At 33.4% G+C, this 14,730-nt stretch overlaps 1 long non-coding RNA gene across 1 annotated transcript in view; it reads left to right on the forward strand.

Moving 5' to 3' along the window:
- Window positions 1-482: 482 nt before the first annotated feature.
- Window positions 483-14,730, forward strand: part of LOC140627922 (uncharacterized) — a 151,059-nt gene continuing 136,811 nt past the window's right edge. The window contains exon 1 of the long non-coding RNA XR_012026419.1: window positions 483-652. This is a non-coding gene — a long non-coding RNA (uncharacterized lncRNA). The remainder of the gene's footprint in view (window positions 653-14,730) is intronic.

Here is a 14,730-nt window from a genome sequence, read left to right on the forward strand (position 1 = left end):
CGAAAAAATGGAGTTTATGCCCCTCCCAGAATTCTGGGCCAACCAAAGTCATTCTTTTGTAAACAAAATGTAGTGGTTGGCAGCTACGTAAATTGTTAGCTTAAATTCTAATCAGCTGACGTTACCAACTGTCAACAGTGGAAGGCGCCATATTGGCTCACCAGTCCTTGCTCTTCGTACCGTGGTCCTGTTTTCACCGCGTGCTGAATCATCACGTGGTGAATCATTCACTTTTCACCACATGAATTACAATTTTTACGCAGTAAATTGTCTCAGGTTTGTTTATGTGGCTGTGTCTTATTTAACCCTTAGTTTGGAAAGATAATTTTGATAGATATAGAATTCTGGGTTGAGAGTTTTAATTTTTCTTTCAGCATTAGGAAGATTCTTACTTTTCTCCTGTTCTTTATGGATTCTCCTGAAAAGACAGCCATCTTTTATTTATTTTTTTAAAATATTTTATTTATTTATTCATAGACACAGAGAGAAGCAGAGACACAGGGAGAGGGAGAAGCAGGCTCCATGCAGGGAGCCCGACGTGGGACTCGATCCCGAGGTCCCCAGGATCCCACCCCAGGCTGCAGGCGGCGCCAAACCGCTGCGCCACCAGGGCTGCCCGACAGCCATCTTTTAAATCATCTATGTGGGATAGGTAATGTATCTTTATTTCTCAGATGTTTTTGTCTATTTCATTGATATTCTTTATATTTCATATAGATGCTATTCTAGTATATAATAAAATATTTCAGAATTTCAGTATATTTATGGTCACTCCAAATTACTCCGTTTTTCTAAATAAAAGTAAAAATTTATTTGATTGACAATAGCAACAAAATGTAGCAAAGGAAAATCTCTCACAGAAAAAAATACTTAATTTTTATTTCTTATTGAATATGTATCATACCTCCAAATCATATACAAAATAAAATAATTTAAGCGTGTTTTAAGTAAAGTATCAAAATGGTTTTTATAATTGCTCATCTATGGCTAATGTTGACATGCATGAGAAAATATATGGGAAAAAATTAAAAATCCTTTATAAGAGTAATAAAGTAACTCTTGTATTACCTGCATCAAAACACTTATTTGGCAAATCATATTCTATATCTGAAGCTATCTATTTAATGCAGTACATGTAGTACTATAAATATAGTAATATTAATTCAATAAAGGCAATATATAGAACATAAGGGAAAGTAACAGCATATGCTTATTTTTTAAATATATAAAATGTTTCTTATTTTGAAGAATTATAAAGTGATAAACTAACAAATGGAATAGTAAAATACAACAATTTATACAAACATAAATGTAAATTGTCATTAAATAGGCTTATTAATGAGTGCAAATTAAATAGATAAGAAGATAGTCTTTATCTTAATGGCAGATTATCAAGGCATTATGAAATGGTACCAGGCTTTTGAAAATTTAGCATTTTTAGCAACTTATTTTTTTTTTAATTTATTTATGATAGTCACACAGAGAGAAAGAGAGAGAGGCAGAGACACAGGCAGAGGGAGAAGCAGGCTCCATGCACCAGGAGCCCGATGTGGGATTCGATCCCGGGTCTCCAGGATCGCGCCCTGGGCCAAAGGCAGGCGCCAAACCGCTGCGCCACCCAGGGATCCCCAGCAACTTATTTTTTTTAATGTACTTTTTAAAATACTAATTTTCCCCTTAGGACTGTATCCAGCACAGCTACTCACAATTGAACATAAACATATGTTTACAAAATTGGTAAAGGAGCTATTTTTAAATAAATTATGTTGTATTCATTCCATGGATATTAAACTTAACAACAAATCAGGTAGATCTAATTTATTACAAATGATTACTCCATGACCTATTGCTAATAAAAAAGAAAACAACTTATAATTTCACGTGTACATATACATACAAAATATATTTTTATGTAAATACATACTTAGGTGAACATCTGTTTTTATACACCTTATTGATATCCATTGTTATTTCTGAGAGAGAATATGCATCTGCATTTTTTTGAAAAATGTACACTGAGCATACACTGAATTTACAAGTAGGAAAAGAAAATTTTAAAAATAGTCACGTGATGGTATATCACTAGTGATTATTTTTTAACACCTGATATTTACTTTTTTCTTTTAATAGAGTATAATAGGTAAGAAATTATGCTGAAAACATGTTAGAAACAAAAAAAAATAAAAATGTAAAAAGTTTTGTGGAGAAAATATTTAATGATGGTCCAATTTAAAGAAGCTGATCTCTAGTCATTGAGATAGTTGAACTAGGCAAAATTGTCACAAATAATGCTCTTTTTATTGTTTAGTAAATAAAGTTCAGTAGTATAGTAAAGTTTATCTTATATTTTGGGATGTCTGACACCATAGTATCAGGAAACAAATGACAACAGTACTCCGAGTTATAGTGATTGGAAGTTTACCTGAAAAAGTAAATAGAAAACGCCTTAAAAATGTAGCCTTGTCCTGAGGAGTTTTTGTGCCATTTCTTATTATGTATGTGAAAAGTTTATTAGTTGCTATTCTCAGAAAAATGTGTTCATGTTTAACTCTTTGGTATCCATCAGTCTTGGTCAATTAACTTATTAATTCTAATGCATGACCTGCAGGTTGCTTTACATTGTCTGGAAACATAATTATATAATCTGTGAATAAAGGCGAGTTCATTTTGTTGTTTCTAAACTTGGTGCCTTTCTTCTTTTTCCTGTGTCATCGCCCTGACTAAATTTTCCCTAAAATGGTGAATAGAAGGAAGTGGTGATAATAGACATCCTTCTTGTTATTTTGATCTCAAGGAGTTTTTCAGTATTTTACCACTAATTATATGTGCTGCAGTTTTTAAGCTGTTTTAAACAAAGTAGGTGGTTAATTATATCAAATAGTTTTTCTGGATCTCTTGACATAATGACATGATTTTACTCTTTTGTTTGTCAAGGTTGTTTCATTTGAAAATGTTAAACCAAGAATCCATTCTTATATTAAACCCAATTTGTGCCTTGTATATTATACTTGAATTCTCTTTGGATTCTGTTTGTCAAGCATCAGGTTTTAACTTATTCTTTAATGTTTGTTGTGAGGCATAAAAACTTTGATTTTCTTTTCCTAAAATGATCCTATTGGTTTGGTGTCAAGTTTATAGGGGTTTCAGAAAACATTTTGGTTAGAGGTTTTACCATTTCTCTCTTGTGAAAGAGGTTGTTCAAGACTGGTTATTGATTTCTCAATTACATGGGGAAACATCAAGAATTGAAGCATTTGGACATGGAACTCATTTGTAGGAAGGTTTTTCTATACAGATGCAGTTTATTGACTAGATACAGAATCCTTGAGATTTCCTATTTTGCTATAAAAATTTCATCATTTTATGCATTTCAAATCTGTTGACATATATTTCCTTATAACATAATGTATATGTCTTCAGGATCCTAATGATGATCCCTTCTACATTCCTGCTACTGCTAACATGTCTCCTTTATTCACTTGATTTTGAATTTGTCATTCATTTATTTTTCTCATAATTGATATTAATTTTTCAGGTTCAGAATTTTGTTTTAAATTCCCACTCTTGGGGCCCCTGGGAGGCTCAGTCGGTTAAGCGGCTGCCTTCTGCTCAGTCATGATCTCAAGGTCCTGAGACTGAGCCCTTTGTCAGGCTCCCTGCACAGTGGGGAGTCTGCTTCTCTCTCTTCCTGTGTTCCTCCCAGACTTGTGCTTTCTTTCTCCCAAATAATAAGTAAAAGCTTTAAAAATAAATAAATTCCTTCTCTGTTTTCTAATTGTATGAAGTGCATTTTCAAATCTTAACATTCTTGTCAGCTCAACTTGTTATGGTCAGTGTTTTTAATCAGAGCTCTTCTAACTAATATGCAGTGCTATCTCACTGTAGGTCCACTTCATATGGGTAGGCAAAAGGTGTCATTCCCCATAAGTGGAGAAAATGGATCACAAGCCTGATGGTAATTCTTTCCTTCCCATTTGTGCTTTTGCGTGTATGGCTATTCTTTACCATGTGCTGGATTTTTGTTTGAAATATCGCTAAAGTAACTGGAGGTTCTGAATGAATTTTCCTTCCTCTAGTGAGCATTTGTTTTTGCTTCTGAGAGACAGTGAATATGGGGGCAATTCATGTCATAGCAGTCAGAGAATTCATTCTTATGAAGCTTGATCTCAGATTTTATGAGAGGTTTTTCTCTGTTGGGTTCATACAGATATTTAGGGTAGAGCTTCCCAGGGATGCCACATGGACCCCTGGGTTGTCATTCAGAGGCTTTCTCCTTGGTGCACCTGCAGTTCCAGCCTATTCCCTGAGCTGGTGAGAATGCTAGAAGCCCTACTGAGCTGCTTAGAGTCTCAGCCATAACTTTCTGCTGAGCATTTCGGCTTCTTGATCACCCCTTTTAGAAAAGCATATACCTGGAGGGGGAGAGAGGTACCACAATTGGATCTCATCCCTTGGGTATCTTTTCTGAGATCTTGTCTCTTCAAATGCTTGCCTCCTTGGAATATTTTTAATATCTCCCAGCTTTCCTAAGGTGGTTGGTTGGTTGGTTGTTGTTGTTGTTGTTGTTTTTTCTTAGCAGAATACTTGGCTTGATAGAGCTTCTTGGTTGCTACTGAAAGCAGACAGCTACATATATGTTATTTTTTTGGAATAAATTTTTCTAGTTGTTTTTCCTCCCAGATCTTATTAATTCAATCTTTATACCAATAGAATAAAAATATTCTTTTAAGACAAATCATCTTCCAAAGAGTGGATCTCTTCTATCCTTACTTGGTTAATGTACTCCAGTTAAAATTTTTCATTGCCTAAATATTTCCCTAGTTCCTAACATGTGCCAGGTATGAATTATGTAGTAGAGGTTCATAAGTTTAGTAGGTATAGCCCAGTGAAACACAAGCAAGTAAATATGGATTATATTATAAAAGGCAACTTTTATGGCAATGTTTTAAGCTACTCTAGTCTAAAATGTTTCCTGTACCACTTTGTATTTTGTTTATTGGTCCATCTAGAGGTTGGCATATGAAACCTTTACTTATCTTGGTCTACTTAAAGTTAACAAAATACCAAGTTATGTACATGCAATCTCACAACAAGGAAATGTCTCTTGTTCCCCTTTTCTTTGTGGTCTTTTTATCATTTTTTTATTTACAATGTTACTAAAAAGTGGTTATTGGTTATTATAATTTTTCTTTTAATTTTCTTAAATGAAGTAAACTTTATGTTCAGTTAAATACATGAATCTTGAGCTTACATTTCGGTGAATTTTGCAAATCGTATATTTTACATACAGAGTGGTATTTAACATTTTTGCTTAAAAAATGATCTTTTTCATTTTTTGATTTCCTATTTGAATTCTTCTTTGACATATTGTTTATGTGGTCTACAGCAGTTTAATTTCCTCCTATTTTTAAATTTTCCAAACTTCTCTCAGTTAGTTTCTCTTGACAGCTTTCTTGAGGTATAATTGATAATCAAAAACCTGCATAAATTTAATGTATAGAATTTGGTGCATTTGAACATATGCGTGTATCTATGAAACCGTCACCACAATCAAGGTAATAAGCAAAATCATCTAATTTCAGTCCATTATGTCAGAAAGCTTACTTTGTATTGTTTTAGTCCTTTTAAGACTATTGAAGTTCTGTAGCCTAGTGTTATATTTTTGTGTCATTACCTTAGTGAGTTCTCTATGATTTAAAATATAAATCTTAATTTATTATAATCTACTTCAAATTTACATTAAATTAATTACAGTAAAATGTAGAACATCAATTCCTATATAGCTCCCTGATTTTTCTAATACTGTTATATATATTATGTTGAAATATGTTATACACCCACCATTACATTGTTATATAGTATAATAATTGTTTTATTTAGTTTTATATCTGTTAAAGAAGCTAGAGGAAAGATTAAATTGTGTTCATAGATTTTTTATATTAAACTTTTTACGTTCCTGAATCTGTTCATTTCTTCCTATGAATTGGTGATACCATATGGTTTTCCTTCTTTACTCCAATATAGATTCATTTACAACTCCCTCTTTTGTGTTCCTTTGTCAAATATATTACATTTGTATATACTATATGACCATATAACAATTTTATAATTATAAAATTATAATTTTATAGATACTGTTTTGTGATGTTGTCTTTTAAATCAGTTATGCTAGGAAAAGAACATCAATGTTTAATTATACTTGGTATTATCCTTACCTACATAATTATTTTACTGGAGGTCTTTCTCTTTTCTGTATGGATTTTAATTGCTGTCTGGTATCACTTTTTTTTCATGCTGAAGAACTTCCTTTAGAATTTCTTATATTGTAGCAGTTGTAACAACACATTTTCTTTGCACATCTCAGAGTTTTGGTTGTTGTTAAAAACCGATCATGTTAGATAATATTAATGGAGGAAAGCTGGAGACTGATTCCCCACTTCCCTTGTTGTTGTTGTTTGTTTTGTTGTTTGATGACAAGGCTGGACTAATTATGTATTTTGTTTCTGCTGCATTCTGTAGTTTCTGGTATGATTGCTTAGATGTTCCCTTATTAAAAAAAAAAAAAAAGAAACAAAAAGAAAAGAAAAGAAAAGACCTGTCAGCTTGGCTTCATAGGTGTCCTCCTCTAATCAGATAAGACATTTACTGGTCAAACGTTGTATACTTAGGTCCCTGTACCAAAAAAGACTTGTGGCTTAGAATACTGCTTTCACAGTTCTGGGTTTAAAATTTTGTCTTTTCCTTGAGCATTAAAGAGTCTGCCCCATTTTTCTGGTTCTCTATGAATCCTGTTGAGAAAGTAGCCCATCATTTAAGTCACTGTTTGTGGATTAGTGATGTGCATTTATTTCTCAGGTTTTAGTGGGCATACATTTGTTCACCTCACTAATACTATTTATATTTGATGTAGAATGTCAAATACAATGTTTACCAATAAAAGTTCAAAAACTTTAGTAGCTTTTATGTCAATCCAAATTATTCCATTTGTGTAAATAAAAGGATAATTCATTTGATCCTAGAAATAAAGCAAAAATTATAGCTGGTATGAAAAATAAGAAAAGCCAGAAATTAAAATATATATATTTAATTCATAAAGATATCTGCCCATACACACAAATTAAAATAAAGCACATTCCTCCCAAAAATATCAAAATGGTTTGTTACTGCTAATTGGTTACTACTTGTGACTTGGATGAGAAGTTGAATGAGAACAGCCAGTCTCAATAAAGTGATTCTGTATTGCCTATTGCAAAATATTTTATATCTACAATTATATAATACCATCACGCTTTGGCAAAACAAAATCTGTTAGAAGTGATTTATATAAATATGGTAAATATCAGAACCAGTCACTGACAAGTAATATATAGAAAATAAAGAAAATAATGAGAAGATATATTTAAGAATATCTATAGGTTTAATATATAGTATTTTTAGTATTCAAATAATTATATAATAGCTGGTTAACAAATGTACTTAGCAGTTGCATCTTGATATATACATAATATAAATGGGCAATGACTCTATTAAATATGCTTAATATTTAAAGCATGTAAATTCATATTACAATACTTCTTTGTCTTGGTTTTGGCTTATGGAAGAAGTACAAAATTACCCTGGATTCTTGATAGTAATTTGGCCTTTAAAATTTTTTTTCTACTAGTTTTAATATTTACCTACACTTCAACTTTATTAACTACACAGTAATTTGCCTTCTAGTACTGCATCTGACACACTGACTCATACATGTGTGTGAAAGGATAGGTGCAAAAGAGGCAAAACTGCAGTTTCAGAATAAATCATGCTTTGTACCATGAATACTGGGCTGCTTTGCAATAGATCAGGAAGCACTATATATATTTACAGAAGGCAATTTTGAGATCAGTTGCTAAACAGAGAAAGCAGAGTATAAGTTACTTTCAGATATGTTAAAATTTATAAATACATGATTTCTGTGAATACATATTTATGTGTATATCTGCTAATATATGCACTTGGTTGCTAATCATGGTTACTTCTGAGAGGGAATGATGTCTGCATTTTTGAAGATTTTTCACCGAGCATACAATATATGTGTCATTAATAAATGATACATCAAAGAAATAGAAACCAGATGGCTTGCATTTTGCTTTTTTGCCCTTTCTTGAGTTAGTGCACAACAGTAGGAAGTTATACTTAAAAACAAAAGAGTTAGAAAAGAGTTGTACTGGCATTAAATGTCAAGTGTGGAGGCGCCTGAGTGGCTCAGTGGTTGAGCGTCTTTCTGCCTTTGGCTCAGATGGTAATCCCAGAATCCTGGGATTGAGTCCTGCATTGGACTCCCCGTAGGGAGCCTGCTTCTGTCTCTGCCTATATCTCTGCCTCTCTCTGTGTGTCTCTTATGAATAAATAAATAAAATCTTTAAAAAAATTAATGTCAAGTGTTATAAAGTCTGTCTTCTATTCAGTGGCTTCTGTTACCATGCTATCAGAGGAAATGACAACAATGATTAGGGTTAGAGTGGCTCTCAAAGCTTATCTGGTGTTTATAGAATAAACCTCAAAAATAAAACCTTATCCTGTGGAGTTTGAGTGCCCTTTCTAATGATAAACAGAAAAAGCTTATTTAGGATTGTTTTTCTCAGTAATAAGTGTTTATGTTTCATTGTTAATGGTATTCATCAATCTTGCTGAAACTTTTAGCTTATTAGTTTTACTATATTGCCTACAGGTTACTTTTAGATAGTCTGAAAACAAACATATCATTTATGAAAAATGGCAGTTTCATTTCTTCCTTTCCAGTTTAAGATCTTTTGAATATTTTCTTGTATATCCCTGGCTAGGACCACCATAAAATGTTAATAGAACTAATGACAGTGGAAATCTTTGTGTCTTTTCTGATATCAGGAGTTCAGTTTTTCAGTATTTCATCACTAAGTATGATGTTTGCTGTGGTGTTCTCAGTTTTCAGTTTTGGGTTTGTTTGTTTTTTAAGTGAGTGGTAAATTATGTCACATGGTTTCTTTGTATCTATTGCAATAGTACATGATTTTCTTCCTTTCTCTTCCTTTGTTTTCTTAAAGTGGTTTGACTTCAGAATGTTAAATCCCCAAGAATTCATTCTTGAATTAACCTTAATTTGTACATTATTATTGATGCATTTTTTATTCCATTTGTCAAACATACGTTTTCTACATTTGATCATATGAGACCTAAACCTTATTCTTACATTATCTTTAGTTTGGTATAAAGTTTATAAGGGTCTCCTAGAACCCTCCTAGAACATTTGGAGGAATGTTTTTGCATTTTGTGAGAGGGTTTATTTTTAAGATTTTATTTATTTATTTGAGAGAGAAAGTGAGAGAGCTCACAGAGGGAGAGGAAGAAGCAAACTTGCCATTGAGCAGAGACAATGAGGAGCTCAGTCCCAGGACTCTGAGATCAAGACCTGAGCCAAAGGCAGACATTTAACAAACTGAGCCACCCAGGCCCCCTGTGAGAGAGTTTATGCAAGATAGTTGTTATTTCTTTCTTATTATGTAGAAAAGTTCAGGAATCCAGACACTAGGCCATGGCATTCGTTTTTTAAGAAGGATTTTCATTATAGACACAGTTTATTTAATAATTACAGGGCTACTGAGATTTCTTAAGATTGTAAAAAATTTTTGGGATGCCTGGGTGGCTCAGCAGTTGAGTGTCTGTCTTTGACTCAGGAAGTGATCCTGGAGTCCCAAAATCAATTCCCACATCAGGCTTCCTGCATGGAGCCTGCTTCTCCCTTGCCTGTGTGTCTGCCTCTCTCACTGTGTCTTTCATAAATAAATTTTTAAAAAGCTTAAAAAAAAGATTGTAAAATTTTTTCATTATTTCATATAATTTCAAATTTATTAGTATGTTTTTAAAAATAATATTATGTATTTGTCTCCAGGATCTGTGTGATGATCCCTTCTACATTTATTTTTATCAATAATATATCTTTAATTTTCTTGATAAATCTTGCGGGGAGTTTTTAAATTTTTATTCCATATTTTTGAGATATAATTGACACAAGTGTCTATATTTAAGGTGTACAATATCACCATTTGACACATATGAACATTGTGAAATGATTACCACAATCAAGTTAGTTATTCTATTCAAAAAATCCCTTCTGGATTTGTCAGTCTTCTCTTTGCAATCATTCAGAATCTGTTAACAGATCTTCATCTTGTTGTTTCATATTTTTAATTATTAGTTAAAAATTTAAACTTTTAAAAAAACTCCTTGAGATGGATTATCAGGTCTTAAGTTTTTAGCATTTCCACTTGGGCAGTTGATGGTATAAATTTTTCCTTTAGACACATATTTTGTTGCAGCTCATATTTTAATAGCTTTATGAAAGTATATAGTTAATTTAAAATAAACTGCACGACTTTAAAATAAATGGTATACATTATGAAATCCATACATATTTGTGAAGCAAGCAACATAATCAAGATGACGTAAATATCCATGTAACCTACCTTTCTAAGTTTCCTTGCAGCACAGTCATATTCCCTTCCTGCTGATGCTGCCCAGGTGCTCCCCTTTTGTGCACGCTGTGTACATTCTTGGACAGGTCTTTATAAGATCATGTATTTTCATGTGTTTGCATCAACTTCAAAGAATGGATGGCTGGATCGCATGATTAGGATTTCTGTAGGTTATTTTACAAGGTGACAAACGCTTTGCAATATGGTGCCCTATCAGCAGTGTGAATCTCAGTCACCTTACATCGTAGTCAGCATTTGTTGTAGTCAGTATTTTCAGCTATAGCCCTTCTGGGAAGTGCACAGTGGTATCTCACTATCACTCTGAACTGCTTGGGTATAACCAAGTCTTAACCCTTTCTTTTCCAGGCACCCGCAGTAAATGGAGAAAACATTTGAAAGGCCTGATGTTAATCCTTTACATTTATACTTTTGTTATGTATGGTTACTTTTATTGCTTGATAGACTTTCTGTATGAAATACTACAGAAATAACTGTAGGTTCTGGGTGATATTTTTCTTCCTCTAAGGACAATTTCTTTGACTGCAGGAAGTCACCTGCAGGAAGTTCTTTTCTTCCTTGAGACCTTTAAAACTGGGTCTCAAGTTTTACAAGGTGTTTTGCATTTCTGGTTCATATGGACATTTAAGGTGTAGACCCTTAGGGAAATTAAAAGAACCCATGAAGTGTGTTGTTTCTTTAGCCTTCTGCCTCTCCGGGCCCTAAGTTCAGCATGTGTCCCCTGACATGGTGAGGGTATAAGAAGACCTACCTGCCCAAGGTGCTTAGCTGCTTAGTGTTTTGAATGTTCAGTACTCTCTTTTGAATTAGCAAATCGTTTGTAGATGAAAGTGGTCCTAAATTTGGATCTCACTACCTAGGATTTTCTTCTTTCTGAGGTCCTAGGCCTTCCATGCTTGTTTCCTTGAGTTTGTGGTTATCTTGAAGAGATCTCTTTTATATACTTCCAGCTGTCCCAGTTTTTCTCAGTAAGATGTTTTGAATAGTTGACTGTTTCAAAAAAAAAAAAAAAAAGGTATCTCCTCTCAAACTGCTTTTTGAAATAAGTTTCAATTAACAGGTATTTTCCCCCCCATTGCCAGTGAATTCCAACTGTATATCAAGATTATAGGTAATACTTTAGCTTTCTCTTTAGGTGACTGTACATTCATTTGCAGTTATAAGAAATGATACAGAGACATTCTTGTACCATTTGCCCAGTTTCACCCAGTTTTAAAATCTTATAAAACTGTATGTAATATCTCAACCAAGATATTAACACTTACACAGGCAAGACATGGAACATTTTAGTTACCGCAAGAATCTCGGTGTTTCCATTTTATAGGTAAACACTACCCTCCCTGCCCCTGTGCCCATCTCTGACTTCTGGCAACTATTCTGTTCTTCATTTCTATAATTTTTCACTTAATGAATACTTTATAAATGGAATCATTCTTTATTTGACCTTTGGGATTGGCTTTTCTTCACTCAGCATAATTATCTAGAAATTCATCACCGTTGTTGAGTGTATAAATAGTTTTTATTATTGTTGTGTTTACTGAGAATTCCATGGTATGGATGTACCACATTTTGTTTAATCATTCACTCTTAAAGACATCTGGGTGTTTCCAATTTTTGGCTCTTACAAAAAAAAAGCTGTGATAAACATTTCAGTACATGTTTCCTTGTGAACATGAGTCTTCATTTCTCTGGGATAAATACTCAGAAATACTATTTCTGTATCATATGGTATTTGCATGTTCAGTTTTTATGGGAACTGCCTAATTTTTTCAGAATAGCTGCATTACATTATAATAAGCCATATATGAGTTTATCTGCATCCTTGCCAGCATTTTGCAGTGTAACTATTTTTTATTTTAGCCATTCTAATAGATGTGTAGTGGTATCTCATTGTGATTTTAATTTGAGCTTGCCTAGTGGCTCTGATGTTAAACATATTTTTGTGTAATTATTTGCCATATGTATATCCTCTTTGGTGAAATTTCTGTTCATTTCTTTTGACTCTTTTCCAATTGGAGTTTTAAAACTTTATGTTATAGGTCAGACCCGGTGGCTCAGCGGTTTAGTGCCTGCCTTTGGCCCAGGGCCTGATCCTGGAGACCGGGGATCGAGTCCCATGTCGGGCTTCCCGCATGGAGCCTGCTTCTCCCTCTGCCTGTGTCTCTGCCTCTCTCTCTGTGTGTGTCTCTCATGCATAAATAAATAAAATCTTTAAAAAAAAACTTTATGTTATATATTATAGATATCTGTCTTTGGTCAGATACATGGCTTGTAAAGGATTTCTTCTAGTATGCGACATGTTTCCAGTTACTTAACAGAAGATAGAACTGTTAGCACAGCAGAAGTTTTAACTTTTGATGAAGTCTAATTTATTAATTTTCCCTCATATGGATTGTACATTTGGTGTCAGATCTGTTGACTCTTCGCTTAGCCATAGGACCTGAATGTTTCTATCCTATTTCTTTTCTATATGTTTTATAGATTTTGTTTTACATTTTGATCTATGATACATTTTAAGTTGACTTTTTATATGAGGTGTGAAGTTTAAATTGCAGCTCTATTTTGGGCTAGGTGTATCCAATTACGATAGCACAGTTTTTGAAAAGACCATTATTTCTCTACGGAATTGCTTCTGCAGCTTTATAAAAAATAAACCAGCCATACTGCATGTGGCTATTACTAGGTTCCCATTCTGTTTTATTGATCTATGTGTCTAGTCCTCTAGTAATACCACAGTATCTTGAGTATTGTACCTGTATAATACATCTTGAAATTGGGTGGAGTGAGTCCTCCAACTTTATTCTACTATTTCAAAATTTTCTTAGGTGTTCTAGTTTCATTTTGTGTTCATTTCAATTTTAGAATGCTCTTGTTAATCTCTACAAAATATACTTTTTTTGTATACTTTAAATTACTTTAAAACTGTATATCATTGTGGGAAGTATTCAAATCTTTCATAAATCTTAAATCTTCCAATCCATGAGCATGGTATGTGTCTCCTTTGTTTAAATATTCTTTGGTTTCTTCCATCAGTGTTATGTAGTTTTTGTATATAAGGTCTATACATATTTTGTTAGATTTGCCTCTATTTAATTTTTGAAGCACTTGTAAGTTCTTTTTTTAATTTCAGTGCACATAATATCATTGCTAAAATATAGAAATACATTTGAACTTGTATGTTCATCTTGTGTCATATATAGCCTTGCTGATCTTACTTATTTAAGAAATTTGAATAGATTCCTTGGGATTTTCTGTGTAGACATTTATCATCTGCTGATAATAATAGTTTTATTTCTTCTTTTCAGGCTTATACTCCTCTTATTTCCTTTCCTTGCCTTATTGTCCTGTCTCACCTTCCAGCACTATTTTGAATAAACGTGAAAGTGAGCATACTTGCCTTTTATTCTTGAATTTAGCAGGAAAGTATTCAACTTTTAACTATTATGCATAACGTATATTTTAGATCTTTTGTATATGCTCTTTATCGAGATTAGGAAGTTCTCCATATTCTTATTTCTCTGAGCTTTTATCATGAATAACTAGATATTGAATTGGTTAATGGCTTTTTTACTTCATCAGCTGATAAGTTTATGTCATTTTTCTTCTTCTTTTTCTTTTTTTTCTTCAAAGATTTCATTTATCTATTCATGAGACACACACAGAGAGAGGCAGAGACACAGGCAGAGGGAAAAGCAGGCTCCATGCAGGGAGCCCAGTGCGGGACTTGATCCCAGGACCCTGGACCACACCCCAAGCCGAAGGCAGATGCCCAACCACTGAGCCACCCAGGTGCCCCTCATTCTTTAGCATGTTAATATGGTACAATACAATGATGGGTTTTCAAATACTGCACCAGCCTTGGATGCCTGGATTGATTGATTGATTGATTTTATTCATAAGAGACACACAGAGAGAGAGAGGTGGAGACATAGGTAGAGGGAGATGCAGGCTCCATGCAGGGAGCCCGATGTAGGACTCAATCCCGGGACTCCAAGATCATGCCCTGAGCCAAAGTCAGATGCTTTGCATCCCAGGCGTCCCAGGATGCCTGGATTTAAACTCACTTGTTCATGGTGCATAAATCTTTTTCTATGCTTCTGGGGTCTAGTTGCTAATATTATGTTAAGGATTTTGTGTTTGTATTCAAGGAATATTAATTAATCTGTCCTGGGGTTTTTTTGTTTGTCTAATTTTAATATCTTAGTAATACTAGCTTCATAAA

The sequence above is a fragment of the Canis lupus genome, chromosome X (assembly GCF_048164855.1).
Source record: "Canis lupus baileyi chromosome X, mCanLup2.hap1, whole genome shotgun sequence".
In the NCBI taxonomy this organism is placed as follows: domain Eukaryota; kingdom Metazoa; phylum Chordata; class Mammalia; order Carnivora; family Canidae; genus Canis; species Canis lupus.